Source organism: Xyrauchen texanus, chromosome 37, assembly GCF_025860055.1.
Source record: "Xyrauchen texanus isolate HMW12.3.18 chromosome 37, RBS_HiC_50CHRs, whole genome shotgun sequence".
Lineage (NCBI taxonomy): Eukaryota > Metazoa > Chordata > Actinopteri > Cypriniformes > Catostomidae > Xyrauchen > Xyrauchen texanus.
The window spans coordinates 28076973-28095925 of record NC_068312.1 but is presented as its reverse complement, the minus strand read 5'-3'; positions in this window follow the sequence as shown (position 1 = coordinate 28095925).

Genomic DNA, 18953 nt, shown 5'->3' with positions numbered 1-18953 from the left:
TATATAGCGACTATGATGACAAATCAATCCCTCATTGAAACAAGAGTTTAAAGTTGACATGCTATGTTAATGCCTTAAAGGAATAGTTCACCCCAAACTTAAACAAACTCTCTCGTAATTTTCTCACCCTCATGTTATCCCAAATGTGTGACTTTCATTCTTCAGCTGAACACAAAGAAAATATTTTTAGAAGAATATCTCAGCTCTGTAGTTCCATTCAATACAAGTGAATTGTGGCCAGAACTTTGAAGCTCCAAAAGGCACATAAAGGCAATAATTCATATGAGTTGTTTTATCCATCTTCTGAAGTGATATGATAGGGGTGAGTGAGAAACATATCAATATTTAAATCTTTTTTTACTTTAATTTGTCCTCCCTGGTCTGCAAATACAAAAGTGAAAGTGGAAATTTATAGTAAAAAAAGGGATGCTTCTCATTTCTGTAATTGTGCCTCCTCATTTTCATTTCCTTGCTCCACTCTCTTAGGAAATGAGGAAAGGATGGAAGGAAAGGAATCGAGGACTGAGGATTCGAAGCAAGGCGGATAAAATGAAATGCCCTGCTCACTCAAGCATGACTTCAGAGCGCATTTTTGTGGAGCTGCTACATGGAATATTTTTACTTTAAAAAAAAGTGTATCACATTGTGTGATTTTGAGGGAACTAGTGAAAACAAAAGCATTCATATCAATTGTAATGTAAAATCTTGATGTTTCTAAAAAAAAAAAAAAAAAAATGGACACATTATACTTCAACTACCCATATATCCAGTCACATTGGACATACTAGGGGAATTCTTATCCACATCATATGGGGCACACAATACACACCAGCACTAGACGTGCAGCAATAGACAGAAGCAAACTGTGGACAAAACATTTTTCTACTTGAATATGAGGTGTGTATTTTACAATAAAGTTTTCACATTTTAATGACCAATATGAAAAACACTTTTCACATTTTAATGGCTAATATGAAAATCAAACTAGGCTAATTTCTGTTCAACGTCTTGTGTATAGGTTAGAGTGACAGAGAGGTGAGGAAGAGTGTAAGAGTAGGCACAAAGATTTGAGCTGTTAACAAGCTTATTTTAGGCTTTTCTAATGATGCCATTAAAACTAATGATGTGGGGGTTGAAAATAACAGGACGTGTTGAGTGTGTGAAAGTGTGCGGAAGGGATATGATGTAACCAGGGACTCTCCATTATGAAATGTGGAGAGGAGGGATTATAGCAAGTAGGTTAGTGGAGCAGCAGAAATACACGAAAGCTGACATAAAGCTTTTTCACTCCCTCCTGCTTGGCCACTCTTCCATTCATCCTTTGCTTTCTTTCTAACTGTTGAATCCCTTTCATACTTTGCCTTTTTATAGACAGCACCCCTTTGTATAGGATCAGGCTTACAGGGAAACTTGGAAATGTTGACCTGTATTGTTTTAGTTCATACCTTTTGCATTTATATCTTTATTAATTATTTTAATTCCTGCAGACTTTGTTGCTGTTTGTGTTTTTTTGCATGCATAAAATATTTCTCTGCTTCATGAATCAGCCTTTGTTGCTATGTTTGTGCAGCGTTGTCACAACAAATCTCTATGAGGTAAATATATGAGTATTTGCAAAATTTCCACTCCAAAAGCATTGCTTCCCCTTTTATTATTATTCTGTTTAGATTTCTCTTCTTGTTTCGGTGTCTCTTCCTTATATCTTCCTGCAGTCTTTCCATATTTTGCACAGAAAAGAGGGCTATTTTCCTTCAAAAGCAGCCCCCTCTTCTGTATTTTTTCCTCTGTCTCTCTTTATCACACATGTACATGCACACTTCTCTGACCTCCTGGCCATCTGTCTTATATAACCGCAGTCTCCTAAATTAGAGCTTGCTCAGAGAATAGAGCAAGAGGGAAGTGGGGGCTGACATTAGATAGAAGCACAAAGAGACACGGTGAATGAAGGTGCCGTTCATATTATGTCTGCTGAAAAACATGACGAGAAATTCATGGCGAGATTAGAGCTGTATTATGATCTAATGGCGAATTAATTTCAGGAAAAGTATCAGAGATGATGAGGTTATGGAGAAATATATAATACAAACAATCAGCTCTGCTCTCCTTTGTGTGTTGGGCGTTAGATAAAATGTTGCTTTTTTCTGAAAGGATTATTGTAGAATCCAGCTCTCATCACCGTAATCCCTTCACCACTCCTCTCGGTTATCTTCTTAATCCGCTGACTCCTCTTCTCTTTCAGAGTCTGGATAATCTTTCTCTCTTTCTCTCTGTGAGGGTGTAATCCAGTTTTAGCCTGCCCATCCTCTTCTCTCTCCTCCATACTTTTGCTCCCTTCCCCTCTTCACCGTTCTACAACTTCCCTGGTTAATCTTCAGATGTAGCAGCCTAAAATATCCCTTTAAAATCCTTCAATTATATTATATGAAGTAAATTATATTATATTTTATGAAAGCATATTCCCACTCTCCCAAGATTTTAAGATTTTAAGAAAATGAGAAAGACAATAAGGCTGGAATAAATTGTTCCAAACTAACCTACATAGGATCATTTGGGCCTGTTAAAGTTTCCCTTACATGCTGTTGCTCATGGTTTCCATGTTCAACTGCTCACCAGATGGTCAGAATTGCATCGGCTGGACATTTTATTTGCAGATATAACACATTGAGCGTTGAATATGTGTCGATTCATCTCTAATTATCAAGAATATTATAAAGAGATGATTAGCTCATTGCTCATTTGCCAAGTACAATGGATCATTTGGATAATTTTCATTCTTTTGAGTGCCTCACACAAAACTAACAAGCAGCACATTGAATTATCATAATTGTAGGATTCTCCTTCCAGGTCATTAAAAATGTCATACACTGCTTACATAAACTTTGTTTTTACATCTAGTGGCTTGCATATCAGTGTTTATATTCAAGTGGGATTACAGTTCTGGCCTAAATAGACATATATTACTCATTCAAGTACACTCAAGCTGCATGAAATAATTTCTTGAGAGACCAACAGCTGCAATTGGCATCCTCAGTGGATAATCAATAAGTCAGCAGGTATGACGTCACCAAGAAATGAAAACAAAGTCAAGCTAATGAAAGTGAGAGGTGCTTAAATGGAAATGGAGAACACAGAGGCAAAATCCACAATAAACTGGCACAGGCCAAAAATACAAACAGGAATAAACGCTCAGAATTGCAGACTAAGAAAGAACTGGCAAGACTTTGCACAGAATGTTAGAATCCTAGGGTTTAAATACACAGATAATGAGCAATAATGAATAAGTGTGAGAGATAATGGCAGGAGGCAATGCATGATGGGAGTTGTAGTCCAGTGAGAGATTAGTATTCAGGGGATGAGGATCATGTGAACTGGCTAGGAGAAGAGACAGCAGATGAGGTGACATTCACTTACCCTTATGTGGTTACATGCCCATATGACTCCTTTAAGGAACATTAAAAGGAGATTTTAGGCCTCAGTAAGGCACGGATTAACCATAGGGCCAACTGGGCTGTTGCCAAAGGGCCACTAGCGAGCTCTAAACCTTTTTGTTTGTTTATTTGTTTGTTTATTGAGATACCTATAAATGTCAGCCTTATGATAAATGCCTTTAGCTCAAGTGCGCATTCAGGGAATGTGTGTCTCACAGACGCAGCACGTTTATTTAGCATACTAAAGAGAACAGCCTCTGATTCTCAAAATGCTTCTAAACACAGATACCAGGTGTAGTTTACCCTGGCTGAGTACAAAGCTGATAGTTTAAATTAATTTGTTACATTATATAAGCGATAGAATTCATACAAAACAGAATCTATGGAGGACTTTAAAATGTTTACGTCTGGCATGCATTAAAGCTACTCTATGTAACTTTTGGCCATCTAGCTGTTGAAGCATAAAACTGCAAAATTATTATGGAGGAACATTGTTTAGGTAATTCGGTGAGTTCTTCAGCTCTGCACTTCTGCACAAATGAATCTGATGGTTTGCGAAGTACCGATGTAACCATGGATACAGGTGATCATCATATCAGTGCGAATGTCACTAAAGAGACTCTTCAAAAATAAAATTGAAAGCACTGCAGTACTACAATCCATAATACAATTCACTATTAGAGTGGCTAACGCTATCTAACAAACTACCGCGCTAAGAGAGCTACCTGGCTAACTCGACCCAATAAAATATCTTATATGTCGAGGAAGAAAAACTCCATCACTGGGTCGGTTTTAAATCCTCTGAAGAGCCAAGCCGATTTTGATTCATGTTTATTACGGGCTTTGTTGCTTTCCCTTTTTGCTTGCGGACTCTACTCGGTTTGAGGTAACTTTATTTTGAAAACGGGTGATTCCCCAGAGGGTTGCTATTTTGAATGATCCATGGTCAATGTTGCTCATGTGTTGTGGCTACAAGCCTTAAGCTTCAAACTACTACCACACCTATCACCGCACATCAACACAAGCTATATAGCTGGACCTTCTTTTCTTTATTTATGGACATAACGTAAACACACACGGACGAATGACAGAAGTATGTAATTTCCCCCCAAATCCGTCCTGACAGCTCTAAAATATTAGGCTTACTATAGTGAATCTGGGTAAGGCAAAAACATGATTTGGAAGACGGAGTGTTGGTGTCAATTACATTTTGTAATTGGCCTTAGTTACCATTAATTTTAATTCTATAAGGGAAAAAAGATACAATGAAAGTGAATGGTGACTGAGGCTAACATTCTGCCTAACATCTCCTTTTGTGTTCCGTGGTAAATAAGAAAGCAAAATAGGTTAGGATTACCATGAAGGTGAACACTGACCCCATTTTCATTTTGGGCAAACTGTTCCTTTAACCAATGGCATAAAGATGCAGGACATACAGTAGCTGATCACAAGCCCTTAGCCTTAAAAGAAAGTGAAAAAGTTAGTAAAACATACAATATATAAATAATAATCTTGTATTATGCCCAAGTTATCTCGTAGCTCCTCTGCCAAGTACAATGGTTCGTTTGGATAATTTTTATAATTTTAGGACACTCCTAGGCATTCTCATTGTAAACTGGATACATTTCAAACTATTAATTTAACAAATGACATAAAGACACAGGGATAGCGGTTCACAAGCCCTTAGTTCTGAGAGAAAGTGAAAAAATGGTAAGAACACATCGGTACAATAAAATATAAGTGATTTACTTTATGGCAGCACAATTAATCGTATTTTTAATCGCGATCACGATTTCTGCCTCTCGCAGTTAATTTAGCATATTCGTCTGCTTTTGAGCTAGCAAACAGAAATGATCAACCAGCTAAAGTTGCAAATTGTTGCTCATTTTTATAATAGACTGTGTTTACGGATTATAGGTAAAATCACAAGCTATTTTGAGTCTATTTTCACCTCAACTGACCAGTGGAGCTCTCTTCAGAAGTTCACCACTGAACAATCACTTTTCAGTTTCGAGCACGCACTGACATAAGGAGTCGCAGATGTTTACTAGTATGTTTCATATAATGCTTTGATGGCTTGCATTAGAAAGCTGGAACATGCTGCCTTCGGAGACTATGTGGCCATATGATAAAAGTCTGGTGCCTTTCAAACTATTCTGAGGCCAGTCATTCAAAAATTCTGTCTGTTCAGCCATTAGCTGATTATGCAGCAAGTCTGAATAAACGTTGGTTGCAGCGCTGCGGTTCAGTGCTCAATAGCCTCGAGTTACCTCCATCTCGTGCTCTCATTATACACCTGGCAGCTTCGCTCGGTGTTTGGTTTGGTTCGTGCGTGTCGCTAACGTGTGTTGAACACACTAAAAAGTGCTTGAGATTTACCTAATTGCACATTTGTGTAATTTCAGGTATGTTTGGCTACAAGTGTCTAAAAAAAATCTATTCTAATACGGTTTATTGCAATAATCATAATATAAGTAGGGCTGTCAATCAAATTTTTTTAAAAAATCGAATTAATTACATGGTGTCCCGATTAATTAATTGCGATTAATTGCATATACAAATATTTGCTGAGACAGCCCCTCATATAACAATAATTAAATACATAATGATTATACATTTTTAGATCAATATATATACTGTATTTATTTGTAATTATCACTGTATGTAATTATATATATATAATTTTTAAATAAATATATATATATATATATATATATATATATATATATATATATATATATATGTGTAATAAAAAATATTCAGATAATTAAAATGCATTACATTCTTGTAGCAGAAGAGGTCATCATTAATAAGACAATTCAAAAAGCGGCTTTAGAATACAATGTATTGTTTACTACCATATTATTGATCATAAGTCAATCATTGGCACACAGTTCACAGCAATCCATTACACAAATTAATGTCAATCAGTTGGAGATTTATTATGAGGGCTTGTTTAAGAGCCTGTCAATCTACACCTGCATCAGACATGCTTGTGTAGCGTCTCGGTGCGTTGCGTCATAAACATAAAATTTTTAGGTCTCTGTTTCAAGTTAAATATAGTTTAAGGGGGCTTTCACACTTGGTTCGATTGCCTGTTCCGAACCCGAGTTCGATTGCTCCCCCCTCCCCCCTGCCCCCGATGGACTGTGTTCACATTATATATTTGTATCCGAACCGCGGTACGCTTGCGTCATCAAGCTGCAGCTGGTGCGTAATCGTGTTGCTTGATAACCGCGAAATGAAAAGGCGTCAAAATTCAATGAATAGACTTGCTCGGTTCACATTTGTTCTTCTTTTTTTTTAACCTTTGGTTTTGTTTTCAACATCAAGATACAGAAACACACTTGCGTCTGTCTGCCGCAAAAATACTGAAATCGTTCAAAAGACAGTGGGCTGTCCGCCGAAGACAATTTTTGCGAAGGCAAGCAGAAATCATCTCTCTGCTTGCAGTGCGTGTGCGTGTGCGTCAATCCCGCTTTTCGTCAAGGTAAGTGTATACACACACACACGCACGCACGAAAGTAAACCCTTTCCGCTCATTTTGAAAGTGACGCATGTGACTGACGACCACATTATACGTCATCAATAGTGGTTCACTTCCGCGGTTTGGTTCGATTGCGTTCATATCAGCAGCGAACCGTACTGGAGTTCACATGAACCGTACCCCAGACCACCTTTTTAAGCGGACCCGAGTATGGTTCGTGGGTGCGCACCCGAGTTCGGAAGACAGCGTTCACATCATCCAAACGAACCGAACTCTGACGTCATTCGAACCGGGGTGCGCACCAAAAGTGCTAGTGTGAAAGCCCCCTAAGAATCAATCTTTAAACACATCTTGAGATCCCTTAGTTCGGATTTGCGCTCCTTCAAGTGTTTTGAACGCAAGAATCTAACGCAAGTTTGCGTTGTTCTGCCTACTGAAGTGTTTTCTTCACTGTATAAACTGTGCATTGCTCATATTGCTGAAATTTCACTTACTGCCCTCTGGAGTAAACAGGTGGTACTACAAGCTTGCATTTCTCAGGAATCTTCCTTATCATGGTGTGATTAATTGCGTTAATGTTTTTAACGAGTTATTTTTTGTCAAATTAATCACACTGAATTAACGCGTTAAATTGACAGCCCTAAATATAAGTAAATATTTTTTTTAAAGAGAACTTAAGTGTGAAAACCCTTAAATTTGAAGTAAAGCATGGGCAAAACATGACTTAATTTTGGTCAGAAATAATCATTTACTTGTTCATTTAATCATTTACTTGATAAAAATATCAAAGCTGTTGCAACAGTCCAAACTGTGCATCCCTGTAATAAAAATACATAAATAAAACTTCAAAGGGCAGAATCATTATGATTAATAATCGTGATTAACATTTTAAGCAAAATAATCATGATTATAATTTTAACCATTATTGTGCAGCCCTAATATAAATAATAATATTGTATCATGCACAAGAAATTATTTATTTATTTATTATCATTTGTTTATTTTGTGGAAAAAAATGAAATAAAATAACTGACAGCAGAATAGTTGTTTCCTCAGATAAGGATGTGAAGAAAGATGACCTCTCTTTCTCTGTCTTTCTAGCCCTGCTGCCATGACAACCAGTGGTATGGCTTGCCAAAACTCTTCTCATTTTAATTAATCACTGCAGCTGAAGGTCAGGTCTACTCATTCATTCACCCTCTCTCTCACTCACTCATTCTCCTCTCTAATGATGCCTCATATCTCCTCTCCTTTCCAGCAGGTTTATATGCCCTATGGGTCTCATGAACAGGTCAGACACCAAGTAACTTCCTCCAACAACACTCCTTAGTAAATAGACCCGTCCTCTATAGCTCTCGGGACAGCTGATAAACATTATCAGCTGATATCTGATATGCAAAAATAATTATATTGTTTTTGCCATTGGAAACAGCAGTTCCCATTAATGCTGCATTGTGCTGTAATACAGCCTTTGAAACTGCCAGTGTTATTAAGAGCTCCTTCGTACTCGGATGCAGTTTACCCAGCGAGTCACACCCTTAAAATTAAGTTTATCTTGGCTTTTCTCTGAACAATGCCAATCGGACAAAGGGTGAACATATTGCGCACAAATAGACACACAAAGAATACCAGCCCAAACACACCCTGCATGCAGACTACTGTAAGAGGGAAAAAGAATAATCTGCATGGACATATAATGAAATTTCATATAGATCTTATAAAATCACCTTCTAACTTATCTTAAAAAGTGTTATAAGATATTACTTCATTGTTTATTACTCTGCATTGTAAAAGGTGAAAAGTCCTACATATTATATATATATATATATATATATATATATATATATATATATATATATATATATATATATAACAATGTAGAACACGTCTGCAGTCCCCTTTGCTAACACTTTTCAACTCGGTTTAAACAAACCAGACATGTTTCAGCAGCTCACTTTCGTAATTGAAGCAATAGCTAAAGAGTTACAAAAGGTGGGCACGTGGCACATCTTTAACATGACAACCAATTTTTGTTTCATTCTTATGAATCATGATGACATCTAATGTCCACCATGACTGACCTACTTTTGACAAACACACCAAAGTTGTGTTCAAACACGAACACTCTTACAGAAATACACACTCAAAATGACTCACAACTTTTCCACCCATTGGTTAGCTGCAGCTGCAGTGCTGGACAGACATACAGCCACATCGGCATATGGTTTGCAGACGCATGACATCAGAAGTGCTGAAAATGTTGAATTTGTTTGTTTATACACTGATTTGTGTCTATACACAAAGACCATCTTGGTTAATCTACTCTATAGTCTTGGAATATAGTTTAGACCAGCATTTCCCAAACTTTTTTTTGTCTTATGTCCTCAGAGCTCCATCAATAAGAAGTACGTCTTAAAAATAAACCAGAAATGTTTTTGTTTTTTTACTTATATTATACTGGATAGAATTTAGCATGATTATCAATATTAATAAAGTCACTATGATACTGTGGGTGAAAAACAGACCCAACAAATAGCACATACATGTATTCTGATATGAGTTTCTTTCACATAAATTTATAAAACAAAACTTGGGGGCCTGGGTAGCTCAGCGAGTAAAGATACTGACTACCACCCCTGGAGTTCAAATCCAGGGCATGCTGAGTGACTCCAGCTAGGAGTCACATGGGGTAACCTCATCGTGGTCGCCATAATGTGGCTCTCGGTGGGGCACGTGGTGAGTTGGGTGTGGATGCCACAGAGAATAGCGTGAAGCCTCCACAAGTCTCTGCGGTATCGCACTCAACAAGCCACATGATAAGATGCGTGGATTGACGGTCTCAGACACTGAGGCAACTGAGAATTGTCCTCCACCAACCGTATCGAGGCGAGTCACTACACCACCACGAGGACTGTTGTGCATTGGGAATTGGGCATTCCAAATTGGGGAGAAAAGGGGAGAAAAAAACCCCAGCACACATTAAAATATTATTATCCTTTCCTTAAAAATTGGCTTAAATTATTAATTTAATTAGAATTAGTTATTTTAATCTGATGTTTCCATTTATGGGTTTAACAAAGCAAAATTTAAATGCACTTTCCAGGTACCTCCTGGAACCAGCTTAACTCTTGTCAATTTTTTGGTTTAGACCAAGAATATTCTGTATTATGACTTAAAATACCTAATGAAGTAATCTTTTCATGTTTTGTTTTGGGTTCATTCTGGTTTATCAGATAGATTCCCTTTCACAGAGAACTAAAAGCTGTATAAATGCTGTAGTGTGCACAATCAATTTGATTGGCAAGGATGGCAAGCCAAGTGTAAATCACTTTTTTTCTTCTTCATATCACTGTGCACATCTTCACCCTTCCCTCCCTTCCAAGTCACTTCTCTTTTCATCCATCACTTTTGTAGTCCACTGTGGTCCACTATTTTTCTCCCTCCCTTGTTGCCTGGGGTCAGTGTGGGAGATATTCTCTGTCTATTTCTTCTTGTCTCACTCCCTCCTTTCATCCCTTATCACAAAGCAATAAACATCCTTAATTTTGTCCCCTCATTAATTTTCAACCATCCTCAGTTGTCGGCTTTGCTCCACACTCTTTCCTCCCAGATCCATTCAAGGAAAACTGTTAATTAAATTTCACCCTTTCACTGGTCATATGTTTGCCATTTTCTTTCACAATGATCTGTTTTCCTCCCTTCCACTCATCTGTTATTATTTGTCTGAAAAGATGAATGTACATAATCATAATCCTTTTAGGTAAGCTGAATAGATAATGGTTGTGCTCATGTAATTCAGTTTGCTGTTGTGCTCTGGCTTTCAAATCATGCAGTTTCAATCATTTCTATGTCATTTACAATGTAATAGCTGTTTGGGTGAATAGAAACATCACCCTGAGTGGAAGAATAATGCCAACACCTCCGGAGAAAATTATGGGGAGAGAGAACAACATGGTAGATTATAAAAAGGATACAAGAAATGAAAAGTCTTACAGAATGGAGAGCTTTTAAACAAAAATGTATGCATACTCTGGAGCAAATCATCGTCTACAAATATCTCATATCAAATCATTCCAACCACGAAATGTCAATTATTGTATCGTTCTGTTTTTGTATTTTCGTCCAACTGATAGATTTTGAGAATTAGGGACATCTGGTGGCGACTTTGGGTACATCATATTCTGGCTTACATAACAGACGCTTATCCACTCTTTGCTTTGTCAGCTCAGCGGCTAAACTGTGTAAACAACATTAGCATTCATTCACCAAGCATAGCTCGTCCATTAAAGCTTGTTGCAAAATATGAAGCATTTCCACATAAGTTAATTTCGGCGGAAAAAAAAAAAAATATATATATATATATCTAAAAAAACAAAGTTTTAAAGCTGAACTCATAAAATTAGCAACCATACAATGTGCTAACTTCATTTGTATTGATGGTTGCAGTTTGTACTTATTCTCAGTCATTTTGAGCATATTGATAGTTATTAAATGGCGAATAAACATAGCCTAGTAATTACTTTCAATCACATCCATTATCAATTTGTGCCAGTATTTCTGTTTTCATTTTAGAGGAAAATCAAAAGCAGACAGTAAAATGATGTGTATGAGAGGCTGAGCAGAAAAAAGTGTGGTTACATCAACAAACAAAAACTCTGTTAGTGGTTAACCTTGCCGGGAATGGAAATGGAAAACATTTTCAGTGTTTTTGGATAGTTTTTTTCTTCTCGTCTGGAAACCAGTCTTGGTATACATAGTGGCTGGAAAGATTAACACGATAGACTCATAGAGAAAGTTATGGAGAGAGAGAAAGAGAGATGGAGATCCAGGAAAATGCAGGGTGAGGAAAGAGGGAGAGGTGAGTATGATGACCTACTTATGGGGAAAAGGAAAACACTCCCCAGGAACCATGTAGATAGACACACATATGCATTCAAGCATGCATACACATATATGGACACCATACACTCACCATATACACAAAGATGCATGCATGGATATAAAAACTAAGACATGTACATAAAAAGCCATACGCAAAGAATGCAAACTCATGTGTCACATCTTGGAAGAGGGTCAGAATATCCTATTTAGTGCTGACAAATATCTATCTACATGAGCGGTTCAAGGCCATGCAGTGCAACAGCTGTAGGATCCATTCCATTTTCCACTGCATTCGTCGCTCCAAGGCAGCTGTGTCATTTTAAAATTTGAAAAAATCGATTAACACATTTGCTAGATTAAAGCGTATGCACAGCTCACATTTAATTTACCAGCACTACACCGGCTATAGCAGTTTGTACTAAAGCTGAAACAACTACAAATTAAATTGTGGCTTAATATGTAATTTCCTCATTGTAAATCCCATCTGTGTGTTAGTAATTTTCCCCAGAAGACTCAAATTATGACACACAGTGAGATATAATTAGATGCAGCATCATCTAAAGGCTTAGAAATATTAGCATAGAGATCTAGTGCCATATGGGGGAAGAATCAGACACACTGAGTTGACAAGTTACATTTGTTTGTGTCTCGAATGGTTTGTAAGTAAAGGAATATGAATAAATGTAATGCAAATGTGAAATTAAATTACACTGTATGGTGTTGCACACCATACACTGATCAGCCACAACATTAAAACCACCTGCATGTTATTGTGTAGATCCCTCTCGTGCCACCAAAACAGTACCAACCCGTATCTCAGAATAGCATTCTGAGATGATATTCTTCTCATCACAATTGTACAGAGTGGTTATCTGAGTTACCATAGACTTTGTCAGTTCGAACCAGTCTGGCCATTCTCTGTTGACCTCTCTCATCAACAAGGCATTTCTGTCCCCAGAACTGCCACTCACTGGATATTTTTGTTTTTGGCACCATTCTGAGTAAATTCTAGAGACTGTTGTGTATGAAAATCCCGGGAGATCAGCAGTTACAGAAATACTCAAACCAGCCTATCTGGCACCAACAATCATGCCACAGTCCGACCCCCATTCTGATGGTTGATGTTAACATGAACTGAAGCTCCTGATCCATATCTGCATGATTTTATGCACTGCACTGCTTTTTTCACACACCGCCTAGTGTATATGTCCTGGAGGGAGGGAAGCTCACCTCCGATGATGTTTCTGGCAGTTCTCACCACCCTTTGCAGGGCTTTGCAGTTGTTAGCGGTGCTATTGCCGTACCAGGCAGTGATGCAGCCAGTCAGGATGCTCTCTACAGTACTGGTGTAGAACCGTGTGAGGATGTGGTGGTTCATTCCAAACTTCCTCAGCCGTCTCAGGAAGAAGAGGCGCTGGTTCTTAGTACCAAAGAACCGTTGCAAATTGCTCATTATAATCTGATGGCAGGTCACTTGGGACAGTGGAAAACACTAAGCCATCTCATGGCCCGTTTCTATTGGCTGGGCATTCACGGGGATGTTCGCAAATGGTGTGCCACATGTCGTGAATGTCAGCTGGTGAATCCGCTGGCTGCTCCAAAAGCGCCATTGCACCCTCTTCCGTTGATCGAGGTTCCTTTTGATCGAATTGGCATGGACCTCGTCGGGCCATTAGAATGGATGACACGCAGACATCGATTTGTGTTAGTCCTGGTGGATTATGCAACGCGACATCTGGAAGCATGTAGTGTTGCAGAAGCACTGTTCAGAATTGTGACAGGGTGGAGGGCAGGGCCGGGTCGTGATTTTACCATCCTGGTCCCTTATCAGGCTAATCAAGCCTCTGAGAGGGATAAAGGCCGTCTGCGGATGGTGGTGCGACAGAGAGAGAACGTTTATGGGCAGCTGTCCGTCCTATGTGTGTATTTGTGTCTTTTGATTCTAGTTCTTTATTAAAAATATTTTTTATATTGACTAAACAGTTCTTGCCTCCTCCTTTCCATTGAACTGCTTTACACTGGTGCTGAAACCCGGGAAGGAGGAGGGATACGCCATAGTAGATTTCTTGCCTCTACCATCCGCCCAGCGGGGGATGAGCAGCCGGGGCCATCTTCTGGGGGACAGAGGAAGCGGAGGAACGGCCGGCGACTGCAAGCGGAGAGGGGCTCACTGCCGACCGCCTGGAGTGGGAGAACCACTGCCAGGTGCAGGGGAGACCCCTTCTGTTCCCCGAGAATGTAAAGGTAAAATAAAAATACAACTAACACTACAATAAATACAGGTTACATTTAGTACTGTTGTGTTGCTACTTGATGTCCAATGTAAAATCTGTCTCCTGAAGGAAAGCCATTGGAGAACCATTGGCATATATTATACTAACACTTATGTATTAAATTCAGTAAATAAAGTTATTCTAATAAGATAATAATTATAGGCTAACAAGTAAAACTTAAGAGTTCTAAGCTTAAGAATCAAGAATAACACAAAAAGAGACTTAACCCTCCTATTGCAGTCAGAATCTGCATTCACCGTTTGCATTAGCAGGTGTCCATGAACTTGCCACACACATTTTAGGCAATAGTCCCTTTTCTACAGTTTATTTGTTATGTTTGACATGTATGTCTTGCACAGGAATGTGTGTTTGTGTTTCACTGTGTGTGTATGTGTGTGTGCATGTTTGTAAACAAAATGCAGTCCCAGTGGGAGACAAAAAAGTGTGTGTGAGAGATCATGGGAAAGAGGCTAAATATGTAAGTGAAGTGTTTATTAGAAAAAATAAATAATTCATAGATGTACAAAAAAAATATAAAAAAATTAATGTGTAAAGCCACATTTGATGCCCTGGCCACAATTGACCCACAAACCAAATCAGTGTAATAATTTGTTTTAGATGGTTATATCTCTTAAATAATTGTATTTAAAAATCTGGAAAAAAAAAAAGATTATGTTTATTTTGATAGTTTTGACAAAGTCACAAACTTTGGTTTCCATACTAAAAACTAGGTGGTACTTATAAATTATTATTTACTGTACCTCTCCCGGTCAAAAAGGACCTGAATGGGATAGGGATAGGGTTCAAGGGATAGTTTACTCCAAAAAATGTAACTTCTGCTGTCATTTACTTACCCTCATGTTGTTCCAAACTCGTATTACTTTCTTTCTAATGTGGAACACAAAAGGAGAATGTCAGGCAGAATGACAACCTCAGTCCTCATTCACTTTCATGGTATGGGATAATTATGCAATGAAAGATGTGAATGATGATTGAGACTAACATACTGCCTAACATCTCCTTTTGTGTTTCACAGCAGAAAGAAAAGTAACATGAGGCAGGGGATTAAACAACATATGGGTGAGTAAATGATGGCACAATTTTCATTGTTTGGAGAACTATCCCTTTAACATAGAAGCGCATATCATTAAATGAATTTAGCAGATGAACGAATCCAAGATAAACAATAGGAGAACAGAACAGGGGCAGCACAGGCGATAGGATACAGTGCAGAGTTTCACAATATGTTTTGTCTGCCTGTTAAGTGCCCTCTATCTCCACCTGTGTGTCATGATGCCCACTTGCACTACTGATGAAGTCAATATCAGCAATGAGGTACTCAGGTTTCTTAAACTGGATCAGCTATGGTTGGGAGGGGCGCAGATCTGACAAAGAAACCTCTCAGCTTCCTTAAAGGTTGTACTTGGATAGAAGACCTGTTGGTTTCTTTAAGTTTCATGTAACATAAGGCAGTAAACAAGACCAAAGATACAAATTAATGTAATAACTCTTTCACAATAAAATTTACTTACATTTACATTTATTTTATCGCTTTTATCCAAAAATCCATTGTGACTTACAAAAGAGGAAAACATTAGCACATCATCTTAAGGAGACGAAGACGATTTGTAGCAATATTACAAATTTTCACTAGCATCAGAATAGTATTCAAAAAGATCATTTTTTGTTTTGTTTTGATTTGTTTTGTTTTGTTCTTGCTCTACAAACTTCTGTGAGACCATCTGCTTGATCTATTTAATTTGTGATAGAGGGTACAGGGTTATTTTTAATGTTGAATTTGCAAATAGAATTTTCTGAGGTGACAGATATGTCTTGCAATATTTTCTGTACACTAATACTGACTTTCAACTACTGGGGAAATTTAACCCTACCAATAAGGTAATTCATTTTATTTATTTAGCAGACACTTTTATGTCTGTTTTTAGGGAATCAAACCCACCACCTCATTGCTTGCACAACAACCCGATCCCATGAAAATTCTTACATATTTTACAAGTTGGATATTTATTAAGATTTTGTACAATTTCATCACATGCAAATACCCGGATGTCTAATGCGGAAGTAAGCAGGAGTTCCACGCACAAGGTGTTAAGGACATATTTATTAATATTATGCCATTATCCAAACTCCTTATCTAAACTTATCCAATCAGTAGAGTGTGTAAACATGAAAGGAAGCTGTTGTGTGTGACAAAAGCAAGTAATTGTCACATATTAGATGGAAACGATGTCCAGCGACATCATTAGCTGTAGTGAAAGTCTTTCAAATATATATGACTTAGCCAAATTTAGAAAAGTTGTACGAATCCTTACGATTTCGCCGTGAGAGTGTGTTGCGCACAACGCTTTAACCGTTGAGCTAAAGAGACACGTTATCAGGAAGTTTTTCATAGAATAACAATACAGTAATTAGCATAACACTCTGTATGTTAGAGATCTCTACTGCTCCTTAATGTTTCACAATATATATTAATCACTAGTCTTGCAGACAATTCATCACTGTAAAGTGTATTAAGGTGGAACCTGATGCTGAGGTTCTTTATGCAAGTACAACCAGAACAGTAAATCCTGAAAGATCTGGGAACCTCATCTCTGAGATAAAAGGGAGGATAGAATGACCCCAACTGACACCTTAACAACATCTGATATTGAACCCATTGGCTCCTGTTTCAATTATGTATTAGCTGTGAAATTTCATAACACTTTAGATTAAATATAGAAAAAAATATCCTTTACTCTTTCTTTCATTTATGTTTAAAAGGTTTATAGTTGTAATTGGTTGTAAATATATCAAGCTGGTGACACTGTGGAGGTAGAGTTTTGCTTAAATTTAAAATTAGAACAATTAGAAATTTGCTTTACTTAGCAATCTCCTGAGATTCACTAATCAGGTGAAGATCTCCCTTTGCCATGATATTCATATTAGTGTTTGTGAGTGTTAATTAGAGCCTGTTCTGTAACGGATATCACTCTAATATAATAATGCAGACATATGAGGAGCAAACAATTTCATTTAAATTCAAATGTTCTTTTCTATTCTTTTCATAATCCAAACTGAATTCATTTCATGAGTCTTGGCCTCTGTGAGAAATGTTTAGCCTCTGATGAGGTAATATTGCCCTTGTTGGTGAAAGATAAATCAAGCGTTCAGATTGTTTCTCAGTTACCTACCATTGAAGAGCCACACTACCAGCTAATCATGTCACCAGCCACTGACACACTGAAAGCCCGATAGCTTGTTTACCCAGGTGTGTGTGTGTGTGCTTAAGAAATTCCAAATAGATGTCCTGGACAATGAGATAGCTTTTCAAATGGTTGGGCTGTAAATATCTAAATTTATTACTCTCTCATCTCTTTTATAGACTGACCCTTGACATTTGTAGCCATAACAAGGCACTGCCTTCCAGCGCATTCAGAGGGGGCATTCTGCAGTCTTAAATTTCATGTTTCTTAAAAGATCTGTGCGCCAATCAAGAAACAGTTCATGCTTTTGAAAATATGGGTGTTTAAAGTGTTTTAAAAGCTTTAAAATGATATGTGTATCACTACACTACACTTTCCCATATTTTTTAGTACACAATTACTCTATAATATCCAAATGAACCACATAAAATGTGAAAGCAACTATAAAGTAGATCAATGGTTCTCAACTGACAAAAAATAGGTCACCGATCTATCCTGATTAAGTCTTCAGGGAAAGAACAATGCAAAATGCAAATAATAAAATGCATCTAACTATATCATCATGCATAGTTAGGAAAGCTAATTAAACAGGCTTAACAACTTTTAAAAGGGAGGAACAATATATTTTGTTGTTGACATCAAAGGCTGTGTATCCAATCAAAATCTACGGTACTTTTAATGAAAATTCAACTGTCACTTGATAATATGGCTAATACAAACTTAATATTTAGCCCTGTGTTTGTTCCATGTGTTAGGTGGGCAGTGGTGGGAGGGTTACTTTTGGAATGTATTCCACTACCGATTACAGAATACATGCTGTCAAATTTATTTTGTAACGTATTTCGTAGATTACTCTAATGCCATGTTGTTTCTAAAACAAGATCAATCAAATTGATCTTGTTTTAAGGATTTTTATAAATTATTATAGGAAAACAATACAAAAATTATTATCAAGAATACAAATTTTGCCCTAATATCAAAGGTCTTACTAGAGAAAAAGAAATTATGAATTATGATGATTAATTTTCTTGATAATAAAATATGATCGTGCCTGGTAACATTTTAACATTTTAGCTTAGCATAAAGCTGACAGTTTACACAAGGTTTATTTCTATTTCTTCTGCTCCAAACTTACTTCAAAGTTCTCTGACTTCTCTGACTTCTATGAATGTAACACATCATAAGAAAGTGTTTCACCGCTGTTCAAATGCACTTTGGATCGCATCATTTATATGTATAAATGTTTTCCATCTGAAAGGACTAAATATTAAATGAAACAAATGACAATAAAATGCAAAGTAATCTCTTCAGTAATCAAAATACTTTTTGAATGCAACTGTATTCAAATTTACAATTATTTAAATTGTAACTGTAGTGGAATACAGTTACTTATATTTTGTATTTTATATCCGTTTTCTCGTTACATGTATTTCGTCTCTCCCCAACCCTGTAGGCGGGTAATCACACTTCTACTGTTGTTTATACATTTACAAAATTGTCAGTATTCCTATTCAGCTTATGGTAATGATTTTGTAGATTGTCAGGACGTATGTTAATTGTATGATATGATTCTGTGTTGGGTCGCACTTGATGTCTAATGTAAAATCTAAAGCAAAAACATTTGAGATTAGATTACTAAGAAAATAAACACCTTGGATCACTTCCCATTTTACCCAGAAAT